The sequence below is a fragment of the Calonectris borealis genome, chromosome 1 (assembly GCF_964195595.1).
Source record: "Calonectris borealis chromosome 1, bCalBor7.hap1.2, whole genome shotgun sequence".
NCBI lineage: Eukaryota > Metazoa > Chordata > Aves > Procellariiformes > Procellariidae > Calonectris > Calonectris borealis.
This window is the reverse complement of record NC_134312.1, coordinates 62,192,051-62,205,752: the sequence shown is the minus strand read 5'-3', so window position 1 is coordinate 62,205,752 and position 13,702 is coordinate 62,192,051.

Here is a 13,702-nt window from a genome sequence, read left to right as displayed (position 1 = left end):
TGAATTTTCTCCTCTGTTGAAACTGTAGTCATGCGGTTTTAATCAATAAGCAAAGCAATTACTTTCTAAAGTAAAAAAATCTTAGGTCAACTAAAGATAATGGAAATCATATAGGCAGTTATTCATGTCTAAATGCCAAGCTTCTGGTTTTTACTTCCAGACAAATCCAAATGACAAGGAATACAATATTTGTTTTCCGTAGTAACGCACAGGGATACCACAGCATATACTGTAACTGAGTACGGTCTCCTGTGTCTGTCCTCAGCTTCTTCCACATAATTCAGTAAAATACACAGATGAGTGCCACATCTGGATTTGTTACCTAGGCAGCAAATAAACTCCGTCTGAAACCTCATAGCAAAACATGCAGTTTGAAATTTTAACTGGTGTGGCAAGTGCCTCATTTATCAAACCCACAAGGAGAAAAACAAAATACAACAGCATCTCAGTTGAAATGAAGTTGCATTGGGGATTTTCAATTTTAATTACTTTAATTTTCTAGTTCTTACTTTTATAAAACAATTGAATATTGAAGGGAGCGCCGTATCTATAACACACCAACATGACAACAGACTCCTGGCCCTATTCAGAGGATGAGATAAAACCATCCTCTCGACAGCAATTATATTACATTAACAGCACAAAACGCAAACGGGAGTACTTGTGGTTCTACCTACTGTATCAAAAAAAATAAACAAACAAGCACAGTTCATCTAAGTCAGAAAAAAATACTTAAGAGAAAGACTGATCAGTCACAACTCTGTACAGTTAGGAAATGTAGAGGTTAGGAAAATGCTTTTCATGTTTTCATGACACTGGATTTGAGGCTATTTTAAAGAGGTTTACAAACATCTTGGTCCTCAGGAGACTTTGAGCCAGTAAGTGAGTAAGATCTTCAAGCTCACACTCACCTTGTTTAAAGTAGAGTTCTTTAATATGAATTGCTTCAAAATATTTTTCCAAAACGAGTGAGCCACTGGTCAGCTTGAGGTTTTTCTTGTCCCTCTGAAAATAACGCATCTTTCATCTTCCCTGTAATCGGAAGTCATTCATACCTTGCGTAGCAGATTACTTGGTCTGATTTCTTTGAGAAAGCAAAACAGGTGTGTTTGCTGGCACTTCAAAGGATTTCATAAGTGTATCTTAACCTTCTGTGCTGCAGCTCAAGACATAATGTTCAAAATCTTCAGGGAGAGGCATGGTACAGCGGGAAAAATAAATAAATATTTACCTGAATATTATCCACACAATGCCAATGGCAGCCAAGTGGTTTTTCTCAGGTATTTTCAGCAAGGGTATGAGCTCATTTTGTAAATGATAAACTAAAGGAGGAATGTACACTCTTGAGGCCTGACGAAAGCCAATAAATGTGATTACAGGCATAAAGGCTGGTTGTTTAAGGGATAAATAGCTGCAAGAAGAAACTAACACTTTGTAGAAGAACAGATCAAAATTGTCCAGTATATGAAAGTTCAAGATACCATTGCTGTTTGTGGTTAATAAAGAAAGAGGAACACTTGGAAAACAGACTGTACTGGCATTAGTCAGAAGTGCCAGCAGTAAATCGTAATTTCTTACCACTCTCAGGCCTTTACACTATCTTTCCAAGAAGAGTAAAGCAACTAGATCTCATTGCTGAGATTATCTAGGATGAACTCAGTCATCCCTGGAGCACAATTCAAGAGAGTATGGGGGGAAAAGGGAGGGTTATGTCTTATTAATAAAGCAGCTTACATCATCTCAGGTTGTTTTGCCAAGTGGCAAATTCGACTGTGTAAGGAAGAGGTGTAATTTTGGACCCATCAGCTTTGGTTTTGAACCTGCAAAGGATATGTGCACCCCCATCTGCAACAAGAGTGGTCCCACTGTCCAACCGAATCCAGGTTAAGCCCATGCATAAAACCTGGGTATATGTGGGACCCTGACCATTGCAGCCAGGTTTACTGCGGAAAAGAATATTGATGAGGGCACCAGCTGTATTGATATATTGGTATATCCTCAGAAACTGGGACAAGACACAGTAGGAGGAATCTTCCTTCCTTTCACACCTCAGCCATGCCTTCCCTTTCCTGTTTTTACCCCAACATCTTCCCTGCAGACTCAAAGCCAAATCCAGGGCCCTCCATAAGGGCATGGGTGGGATAGACCAGTACCACAGAGGTCCCAAAATGTCAGTTCCCCGTGTGGAAGGAGGAGGCAGAAGAACCGGTGTCTCCCTTTGAAGATCTGGCAGGTTCGCGATGCTGCGCTCTGCCAGGTAAACTGGGAGTATGGGAGAGACCAGGAACTCAAACATCCAAATTCCTCAACTCCATAAGTCACCAAAACTATGCAAGTCCAAAGCAGCATCACACCTATTGGTTATATTGCCTGTCACCCGTGACAACTGCGTTCACAAGCTTGCACCCATGACGTTATTTTTCCACTAAGTTTTACCTGAAGGACAAGCTCTTTTTTCAAACTCTGTTGCTTTAGTATGTTTGACCCTGAAAACCCTGCCTCAGCAGAACTCCCCTCCATCTGCCAAGTGCAGGGTTAGAGAAAACTGACTACATTACCTACAACGGCATTTAAAATTCAAGTGCACTGGAGCTATATATTTTAGAATAAAACCTTTGAAAAAGTACCTAAATAGTATAAAAATAAGTCAAAAATGTCTTAGTATGTCATGAAAAGAAGATGATAGGATCCCACAAAGTATTTATTTCTTACAATTACAATATAGTGATACTTCATGTTCGGTACCTAATAAACAAATATGCAACTTTTTGAATGTCAAACTTTGGAACATATATTTTGAAGTCCTGGTATGCAAGACCATCGCTACCTGCAGAAGAAGCTACAATAATGGCTGATTTAAATCAGCGCATCTATATTGACCTCAGCAGGGCCATGCTTCTGTGAGAATCTGGTAGAAAACTTTGATTTGAATATTAACACAAGTGAATCTTGGGGAGAGAGCAGCCACTGGGCTGTTTCAACAATGCTGTACAATTTGCTAGGTGTGGTCTACACTGTGGGCTCCAAATCCCTCCTCCCATCAAAGAGGAGCTTGAACTGCACTGCCCCAGTTCCCTGCTTGAGAGAGAAAGAGTCTCTTCTCCCTGAGGGAAGAAAGGTGAATTTTGTACACTTTTTATCACGTTTAATTATGATATTAAATAATGCGAAGTTAAAGTATTGTGTAGTAAAACAATTTTTACAAATACCATACACCTACCTTCTTTTCCAGCATGTTCATATTACAAATTTCATTCAAACTAGGAGTTTCTTTTGTTAGCTTTTGTCAATGTTTTTTAATCAGAAATAACTAAAATTGTGGAATTGCTATTCTTACATTAAATAAAAATTCACAAAGTTTTTCAGGATGACTTATGCAGAACAAAACAAAATACGAGCACCAACTGAGCAAGATGGCATGGAAACTACAAGTGGATACTTATAACAACTTGACTACACTTGCAATGGTTAATCACAGGCCATTGCAGGTGGGGTTTTCTGAAATGCTCTGCGTTGGCGCAACTTCCAGTAGGCCAGCACAAGGTGCTCTGTAAGACATGATCAGAGGTTGTTAATGATTATGGAAAGCATTGCCATCACTGGCTGCCATCCTTTCTTCTGACCATAAGAGAAGCAAGAATTGAACAGATGAGTGCAGCAAGATCAAGCCACATATCTTCAACTTCACTTATTAGTTCATAAAATAAATCCTTGTCTTTCCATGTGGAAGCAAAATGGTTGTTTCTTACGAAAATTGTAAATTATAGCTGGAAAGAATGGTTGGGATCAGTCAAAGCTTTCCCATGGGTGGTTAAGGAAGATGATTCTCTTCTCATTCCTTCTTACCACTCCCTCAATCCCTTTTGCCATGATGGTTTGGGATCAGTTTAACACCAGTTTTGCTGTTGAGGATTCTGATCTTCTCACCCTAGCCATAAACAGCAGCAAAAATCTTGAATTTTCTTTTACTGAAATATTTTTATCTGTTTTTCTCTATATTGTTGATCAGCCTTTTGAACCACCAGGTCCTCCCTGATAATCTGTAGCTGCCTTCCTTAGCTTTCCTCAGAGTTACTGCAGGGGTGGGACACCAGGAGCATGACAAGAGGACTCTAACCCAAAAAGATAGGCGAGAACTGCAGGCCTGGCGTAGAGGCTCTGAAACGATGGTTGTGCCTTGCTCTCCCAGGTAGGACTGCAGTCTGCCTATGAGAAGAAGGAGCCTCACTGCAGAAACACGTTTCACTGAAACCTGGAGCCACAAGACTTAGCAAGTCCCAGGTGATATCTGTGCTAAAAACCAAGAGAGCCTAAAGCTAAAATAGGTTTTAAGCCTGAAGCTAAAATATACCTCATGGTGAGAGCAATAGCCGAGTATAAATCACATTCAGATTCTATCTCTGAAGCCAACTGAGCAGGATTCAACCTTGTATTACACAGATTACAACATGGCTATCCTCATTAGTGGCACCCACTCTTCTGGAGCTGTTCTCAATTTTTTTTTTCGGAATTTGTGAATTTCATCTTCATAAGTGATAAAAAATTGACATTTTTGATAGCATCAGTTGTTCATTCCCCTTTTCTCTTTTTCTTTTCCAAATAGTTTTATATAGCAGCCATTCCTGGGCAGTATTTGTGCAGCTTTTATTCACCGCCTGAAAGTGGAGAGGATGCTTTGGGCTTCTGGTTTTGCTCATAATTTCGCATTGGCAAAGTTTGTTCAAATCCCTTTAAAACCTCTAAACCTATCTGCAAGCCAAAAAGGTACAGCTTCAGAAGGCAAAAGAAATAAATCTCTTTGAAATGCTAATGGAGTAGAACATTTTCTGCTATTTCAAGAAATAATCTAGCCTTTTGGAAAATTTGTAAAGGGTTTGCTCTAATGAAGATATTTTAATTTATGACATGCAATTATAGTTCAGTGAAAACAATATTGCGCTGTCACAGCCTTGTTCCTTGTGCTGTGAAAATAGAAACACCATTATGAGAGAGAAACGGCCGCTTTTAGGAACACACAATGTTTCACTAGCTTTGTTGAAGACGAACAAAGCACTGAGCTCTGTGTAGATATCTGAAAGGTACAGTTTTCTTTTTACAGTGACACTTCAGTTACTTTTCTTTAAGCGTTTTTAAAGGGGAAAAAAGTGTCTAGCATGAGTCTGTCAGGAGCCTTGAGGAACTGGAATAAAAATACATACAGACAGTACAATGCTGGGTATTGTACCAGCCACCACGCACGTGATTAAAAGCCTACCTAGGGCACCAGGCTAGGTCTGGTAACAGAGAAAAGACGCTATGCCCAAATATTGCTCGTCGAACTAAATTATGGATCTGGGAACATGAAAAAAGGAGAAAAAAAAGCCTTCAAAAGACAAATAAAACAATGCTCCTAAAATAGGCCTGATTATGTGGGTCACTAAGTACTGTGTATTTCCCCTGTAGCATTTCATAGTCGTTACTGTTGCCAGGGGAAGCTTGATCCTCTCATTATGTATGTTTGTCTTTCACATCAGAGCTCCTCTCTTTCTTTCCATGCCCCGGCACTGTAACAGAAATAAAAATAAGGAATGAACCCCCATTATCACCCAAATACCTACAAAGCAGAGGGAGTGACCCCGGTGGGTCGGCGGGTCAGCCCCCTCATCATTGATGCACTTGCTCCAGCGGACCCCTGCCTTTTGTGGCGGGGTCAAAGCCAAGACCTCTGCTGAGTGTCCTCAGTGAAGAATTAACAAGTGTGACAATTTGCGGTCCCTCCCCCCCCAGCCCCCAGTCCTGCCTGTGTGAATGCTGTAAATAGAGACATCTGGATGGAGGCCTTTCACTGCAGTAATTGAAAATGAACATGGATCAAGTTCTGGCCTGTTGTATTCATAAATCTTCAGGCTTAATTACATTAAAGGGAAATCTAGGGCCCGGCTCTATGGAAACGGCAGATCCTATCGGGCTCTCAGATCATGAATCTTTAAGATAAGTGTTTTTCCTCTCTTCGGGACAGTCGGATGAGAAATTTCGATCGGGTCTTTCCAGCGTCAGAAACACAGCAAAGATCTATAATTGTTCTTTGTGTTTTCCTTTCCCTCCATACGTGACGCATTTCCACCGGCGGGGAGCTGGAGGACGTGGACGTGTGAGGCATCAGGCTGCCGTCGCACCGGGCATTTAGGCGATTGATCCCCGAGGGCCATGCACACCCTCCCTGTGGAAATTTAGGAGAGGGAAAATGCTTAGCTAGCTCAGTGTCACGGTTGTCGCAGGCAGACAGTCCTTGGCCCTCCTTCCCAGCAAGAGCTGAGGCACGATAAGCAAACGGGCTCTGCAGTTCTGCTTGCTCATTTCAAAAAGGAAATGGATTTTGAGTTCAGTGGCGGCTCTCTTCACGTGCCTTTTACAAACTTAGCTTTTCTTGAAGGAACAAACTGGTATTCTGAAAAAACAATAAACAAACAAACCGGTGGCAGGAGGGCAAAAATTTTGGATTTTGAATGAAACTGTCTAGTTGTTAAGTGCTGGTTGTTTCGCAAAAACATCGACACTTTCGGCAGCATTTTCTGCCTCTGTAACGAGCTCTCATCACAGTTACAGACTCCACAGCGAGCTTGTACGTGACTCAGGTTTTCAGTGCAGCAGAAGCTTTGATAAAAAGAACACCCCAAATGGAATAAAGATACACAAGGGCCAAGACATTTTTATGTGAGGTAAGGGTTTTCCTAGACCCTACCCAGAAAAAGTGCTGGGGTAGACAGACCCCTTTAATTGAATTCTGCAGGAACTAATTTGATAGCGTATAGGTCGACTACTGTGTCCACAGCCACCAGACAATGCCAGTGAGCCACAATATGGTCAAGTAAAGCAATGAACCCTCCCATTCATTGCAAGACCATTGGAAGAATTTGGTACAGCAAATAACAAAATGTATCTTTGTATCTTGGCCTTTATATACATTCTGAATGGTGCTGTGTGGTGGGTTTTTATCATTTTATTTATGAGGATTTTAAAACTAAACAAATATTAAAATCCACCAGAAAAAAAATACTTTAACCAGCTCAAAAACAGCACAAAAGTTCAAGACTTTTTGTAAAACAAAGAAAGGGAGGAAAAAACCAACAAATTAACTTCCTAAATGCAATTTTGCTTCCATGAAATCTCAACCTGAATGAATTTCAATATCATGGCTACAAAATTTCAATTAATAATAGCAGGGTGAGTTCCAGGCAGAACCCATGGTCCTCAGTTCCCACGGCTACAGGTTCTCCCCCAACCACACAGGTTTCTCCGCCCCGTTTCTCGCAGAGCAGGGAAGCTCTGCAGCACTAAGTGGCGGCAGCTAGCAAGCAGGTCCTCCAAAACAACAGCCTGTCCTGCCTCTCAGTTAGAGGCATATTGCAAGAAATAAAAGCTTCTAAAAAATATCTCCTGAACTAGAAACAAGAGTAACCCACCCTCTTTAACAAATCTTGATTTTGTTCCAGGACTCGTACAAACTGCTGTGGCAGAAAACTATCAATAATGTTTGCTCTGCAGGAGAAGAGCAGGGTTACTTTTAGCCTTCAAAGAACCAGTGCTCCAGTAACAAGTGGCTTTGCTGTCAGCATTTATCATCGTATTGACAGAAAGGGCTGTGTAATGACTCCAGGATTATTTATATGAAACCCGGAGCCAGTGGCACTGTAAGTTATGGAAAGAGGACAAGCTTACAAAGCAGCGGCCGCGTGTCTGAACAAGCAGGGACACGCTTTCTGTCAGCCGGGCTCAGGGGCTGCGATGGAGATCCAAAACTACAAGCTTGCACCTGAGCTCATACATACATTTCCCAACCGGGCGGAAGGGTGACAACAGTGCCAAATAATTCACGTTACAATGAGGCCAGTCCACCTCTCTGCAAGGCTTTCTTATCTGACGGGTTTACTCACATACTTTTTGTTATTCTCCAGCCATTCTTCTCTGGGATTCTAGATTTCATCTTTATCTTAATTGCAGGTTTAACTGTTGAACCATTTAGGTGCAGTCCATTTTATAGAGGTCTTTCTGCATACATTTGAAGGGAACTCCAAATCCTGGGCCCCCTTTCTGCTGCTTTTACTACCACCAAAGAGGGACTACTCTGGCAGTAAAATTAGCAAAGGCGACAGAACTCGGTCCTGGGGTGTTTAACCACCCACATTGTTAATAACATTTGGGAGATGCCAAAGCTGTTTTCAAATGTGGTATGTCTTTTCCAATTCTGACACTTTCAAACCGTGCCGGTGATTGAGGCTAATTCCCATTACACGGGCTTATTCCTGTTCCTACTCTCCTCCTTCCTTTCTCCCACCAGTACCCAGAATTGTACCCCGTCCTGTATCCCCTTTCTCACTGAGAGGGTCAGAATTCAGCCCCTGCACCGCACAGAGACTCCTCTGGTACAGGCTCAGGCAAGCCTGGACAGTGGTACCAAAATATGCTGTGGGATGCCCTGCTCCTGCAAACGTTTTGAAAGGAAAATAAATCAGAAATTTTACATTCCCCTTCTTCCTGGCAAGAAGCATGCAAAAATAGAAAATTAGTAAAAAATAAATAAATTAATTAAACTAACATTATGGATTTAGTCCTGCTCATAACTCATCAGTGTCTGTCTGGAGCGTTCTGGAGCTAGTCGGCCTCTATCAAGGTATTTTATTGGCCTTAAACTATCAAACGTAAAATAGAAAGCAGCCGTTGTGTGGGTGTACGGCAGCATGTTGTACTCTTCCTTGCTGCCTGCATTGATGCTGGCTGTGAGTTCATTAAAGAAGGTAAATTGATGTCTGGTTTTTTTTTTTTTATTATTGTACTATGTGCCAATATACTTATATGAACCAGAAGACATCCTTTCTGCACAATTTTATTTAAATCCTGTGGGGACTGGGTGTCTAACTCCCAGGGGTATCTTTGACAGTACACATTTGTGTTATTTGTAAACACAAAAACAATGCCTCAAAAATGTAAAATCAGGCGGATTGTCCAGAAATAACCAATAACAATACTTCATAAAGTCCATTAAAAACACTTAACTTTACTACAGGCAACCTGTAATAAAATCCAATCATAACAGTAAAATTTGATACAACTTTTATTTTCTTCCATTCTTTACCAATCCTGAATGTACAGCTGTTGATGAATCCCACCATGAATAATTCAGGTGAAGATCCATCATGAATATGATACTAATAGGATACTAATGAAAAGCATCTGTTCAATCATGTTGTACAGATCTAACCAGCCAAAAGTAACCTCGGGAAGTGAGGATATGATCTCTCTAACGAGCCCAATTTCCCTACGCTCTCAGACCTCCTGTATATTTGCTCACATCCCAGTTGCTACACATATCTAGTCTCTCCCTATACACAAACATGTATATCGTGGGCCCTTCTACCCACATAGGCAACTACTTTGAAAGAGGCAATTGTTAAAGCTCTAAGGTCACAGCAGTAACTCCTTTGCTCAAGCTTAAGCCAATGCTTTGCCTGGCCAAATGCACCAGAGCAGTTTCTGCACAGCTATTTCATGCAGGAACTGTATCATTTGAGACACTAAAATACTCGGGATGAAAATGCCATCCCTTGTGCGGTGGGCCAGCACCACGACACCCTACTAAGCAAAAGTCTTCTTAGGGAACATGAAACTACACCCTAATTTCATGGGGAGCCTCTGTAAAGACCTCTATGAATACTGATGCATAAAGCCATATAGCATAAAGTATAGTTATCGGGGCATTTTCCTTTCCCAAGGTAGGATGTCTACCTGAGCTAGTTACTTCAGCAATACCTGAAGCCATTCATGTCCTGCATTGACCCAGGAGTCGCTGCCATTCCTGGGATGCCTGAGCCTGCCCCGTGGGAGGGAAAAAATTAGTGCAATAGCTGCTGAGAGACAGGCCGGGGGGGTCTCCATTTTGAACAAAGGAAAATAAAAAAGCCTCCAAACACTGTAAAACTTACACAGACTTTCCAGTATTTTGCCAGCTGTATGAGTTAGGAAGCGATTACAGGCATCTTCATCTTTGACGCTGTTTCTTATTTATGTTTCTTCTCCTTTTGACTCTACAGACTTCACAGTCTGGCATACCAGGCATAAAGGTAAGGATTCCTTATGATGCAGTTGTGTTGTGCCATTACATGGAACAAGTTGAATATATCTGTTGCAAGCCCAGAAACCTTGGAAGACAAACTTTAGGGTAGCAACACATTTAATTTCCCCATGACTGCACTGCCTGAATTTTTACGTACATGTAAATGGAGTGTGTATATATATACATATATATACACATATAGCCCAAGTAAACTTGAAATTTCAGTAAAACTTACTATGGCCAAAAACCAGAGCCCTCTTCCATTGCATGGAGGCATCGCAGTGTCTCTGCATATGCTGAAAAGATCCAGTGACAGCTGGCGAGGTCATTGTAAATGAGGGAAAAAGAGAGTCTTGTCTCCATTACCAAACGGCAGCAACTAATCAATGTCACATCACGATGTGGTTCTGGACTGTCCACAGGTTTATTGTGGCCATTAACCTATTCAAATATTCTGCTTGAGGAGAAAAAAAAGTCTGGGGCTCAGTCTGGATTCTTAGGTCTTCTGCAGTCATTTTAACTGCTACAAAGTCACCGTAAAACATCACCAAATCAGATCACATCTATACAAAACAAATACAATGAGGCAAATTAGAGCTTGAATATGTAGCTTATTACAGTCTACACCCTCATGCATGATCTTTTACCCTGCAAGCAATGAAAAGGTAGCTTTTGCAGCTTGCACTGAAAGTCGAACCCTCTGGTATTTACTGCACGGTCAGGGAAACTCACCAGGGAGTGACTGAGGCTTTGCAAGCTCACACACCACTTCACCCCACAGCAACCTGTTCATGCCACCATGCTTTCGGGCTGATAGTACTTTATGGCCACCTCGCTGTAGTGCAAATAATTACACTGGAGCAGAGAATGGGTAAAACAGACTGCAGGAAGGAGGGACAGAAATTGCCTTTTTTCCTCCTATTTTGGAGCTAATGTTCTTTGTCACGTATTTATATTATCTTAACAATAGGGGGTTGATTCCCATACTGATTTTCTTATGGGCTATCAACATTGTTGAGAATTATACATAAACAATGAATAGTTTCCCTAGCCACCACACATGATTTTAAGTGAGTTTTATGAATTCAAAAAAGTCATCCGTTCTTTTGGTTGGGGGTTTTTTTTGCCTCAAGGAAATGAACCGCATGCGTGTAAGACAAAACAATATTATATTGGGCATATGCCTACACTGCATGAGGTTGACGCTTTTCACGCACTGCATGCAGCCGCCACTGTACCTAGAATAAAGTCATATCTAGTAACAAAATAGAGAGCAGGACATCCCATGAGTGAACATTGCACAAACCATTATAGACACAAAAGTTCCTAACGCTGTGTAATCAACACTCTGTGATGGTCAGACACAGTGGGAAGTCCCTGCATCTTTGGCAAAACCCGGTTTATCCTCAAAAACAACTCAGGAAAGGAGGGAGGTTAAGACACAAGACTGAGTTTCAGAAACTGTGGCTTAAAATTGTGGTGGGCAGGGCACTCTGTGTGACCTTTGGAGATGACATCAGGTTTGCCTGATAACACAGCTGTAGTCTGGTGGATGCACCCCCAAGCTAGGGCCAACCACCGAGCTCAGGTACTCCGAGGGGAGCAGGAGGGGCAACCTGGAAATCAACACATGGTAAGCTCCTAAGTGGGTTTTTTCAGCCTTCCCAGCACTCCATACTGCCACAACACCATCACTAGCAGTACCTAAACTACCTAATGTACATCCAGGTGATATATGTTCACATGACCTTCACAAGGACTTTCATCTCCTGGAGAGGCACCAAGACCACCTACCTGAGGAACCTCACCTGAGTGCCTCAGTTTGCCCTCCCAGCATCTCTACAGCTGAAGAAGCCATGCTCCTGACTCTAGACCTCAGACCTGATTTGGCCTGTCTAAAATTGGCTTTGTTATGCACCCCCCACTGGAAACTAGGGGAAAAAAATACTTTAGGTGCCTGTCTAGTTTATAACCACTTTAGAAGCTCAGTGTCACTGTGTGTTTTTGTGGTATCTAATTCTGTAAAGGTGTGGTCTCAGGTGAGCTTCCTAGGCGATGCTCTAGCAATTATTAAAATCATGATCTTTTGTAATATCCAAAGTAGTTATCTCATGGACAAATGCAGCCCCTTGTGCTCTTCTTAAATTGATGTCATAGAAAAGTATTCAGCATAGAAGAAATTGCCAGGAAAATATCAATGAAAATCTGAGCAATACTCTTTTTCTTCTAAACTGAGCAAGTCAAAGAAATAGATGAAAATAATTTATCGGTGTATGAACCCAAACTTGCATGCTTGATATGCAGTGTATTGCGGACACTTAATGCATCTGCCACTCTATAGCTGTATTTTATTTAGCACACTGGAAGTACAAATGCTTCCCCACTAGTGGAACCACATAGTTTCCAAAAGCTGTCTTCCATTGAGAGGACAATTGTTTTCTATAGAGATGAGAAACAAATACCCATGACCCACGTCACCTTGCCCCAGCAGGCTTTTGCTGCGGCTTCCTCTGTGCAAATACAACAAAGTCTGGCAGCAGTCAATCCTGCCAGCCCACACTGAGCCACCACAGAGTGCGTAGCTATTTACCCTTCCTATTAATCTGTCAGTGTTCTAGTCAAACACGTAAAACAATATGGTGTGTGCATATCTTGACTGGTCATTGCTAAGTTACTGAGGAGCAACATGAATGAGTGGAAAACCATGCAACAAACTATAACACTAGATTTTTAAGGTATGGAATATTGGAGTTTTCAATTGTCAGCGCGAAGGAAGCAGCCATGGTGTTCGTAGCATGGTGACAATAATGCGAAAGCCAGAAACTACAGCCAGTCTGCCTCTTTCAGCGTACAATAAACGGGTCCTGTTTGTTTTGCTCAGATGCAGATTTAATCCTAACTCTTTTATGGGCTCCCTGCTCTGTGCAGTGAGGAAACAATTAGGAAACTTGGGATCCTGTCCCTCAGTTTACTTCACACAACCAGACTGCTGCCACAGTGCAGAAACCAATGACTGCAGTTACCAGGGATGTGGCAGGGCTATATTTTGAAGCATTTGGAAGTTGAAATTCTGTTTACTTACAAACCTTGTTAGAGAAACATGGTTGAATCCAAAAGCCATGTAGTGGATAACTCTGTAGCGTCCACTCCGGCACTCCTTACTCAGATAAATTCAGCTTAGCGGTAGCAATTCCTGCCCAGGAGAGCACCTTTAAAAAAAGTCAGTACATGCTGTCAGGCTGCTGAGCCAAGCACACTGCTTGCCCTTCTCAAAGTAATAATCTTATTTGATGATGCTTCAAGGCTCTGTCAGAGCTGAAAATTCACACTGCCTGCTATCTCTTTAATCTGTTTCCTTGCCATGAACAAAAGGAAGAATGTGTGTATGAGAAAGCAGAAATAGAGGATATAGGTCAAAGGGTATATTCTGAGTGTCAGGAAGACTTTATCTCAATCAGAATAGTCTTTCCGCAGTCAGCAAACTCCCCAGAACCAATAAGAACTGCAAGAAAGCATGACTATAGACATTACAAAACTAAATGACAAAGTACAAATAATAGTATTTAGCCATTTTCAAAAACCTTGACTCATTGTTTCCTTTATAGTCAAGAA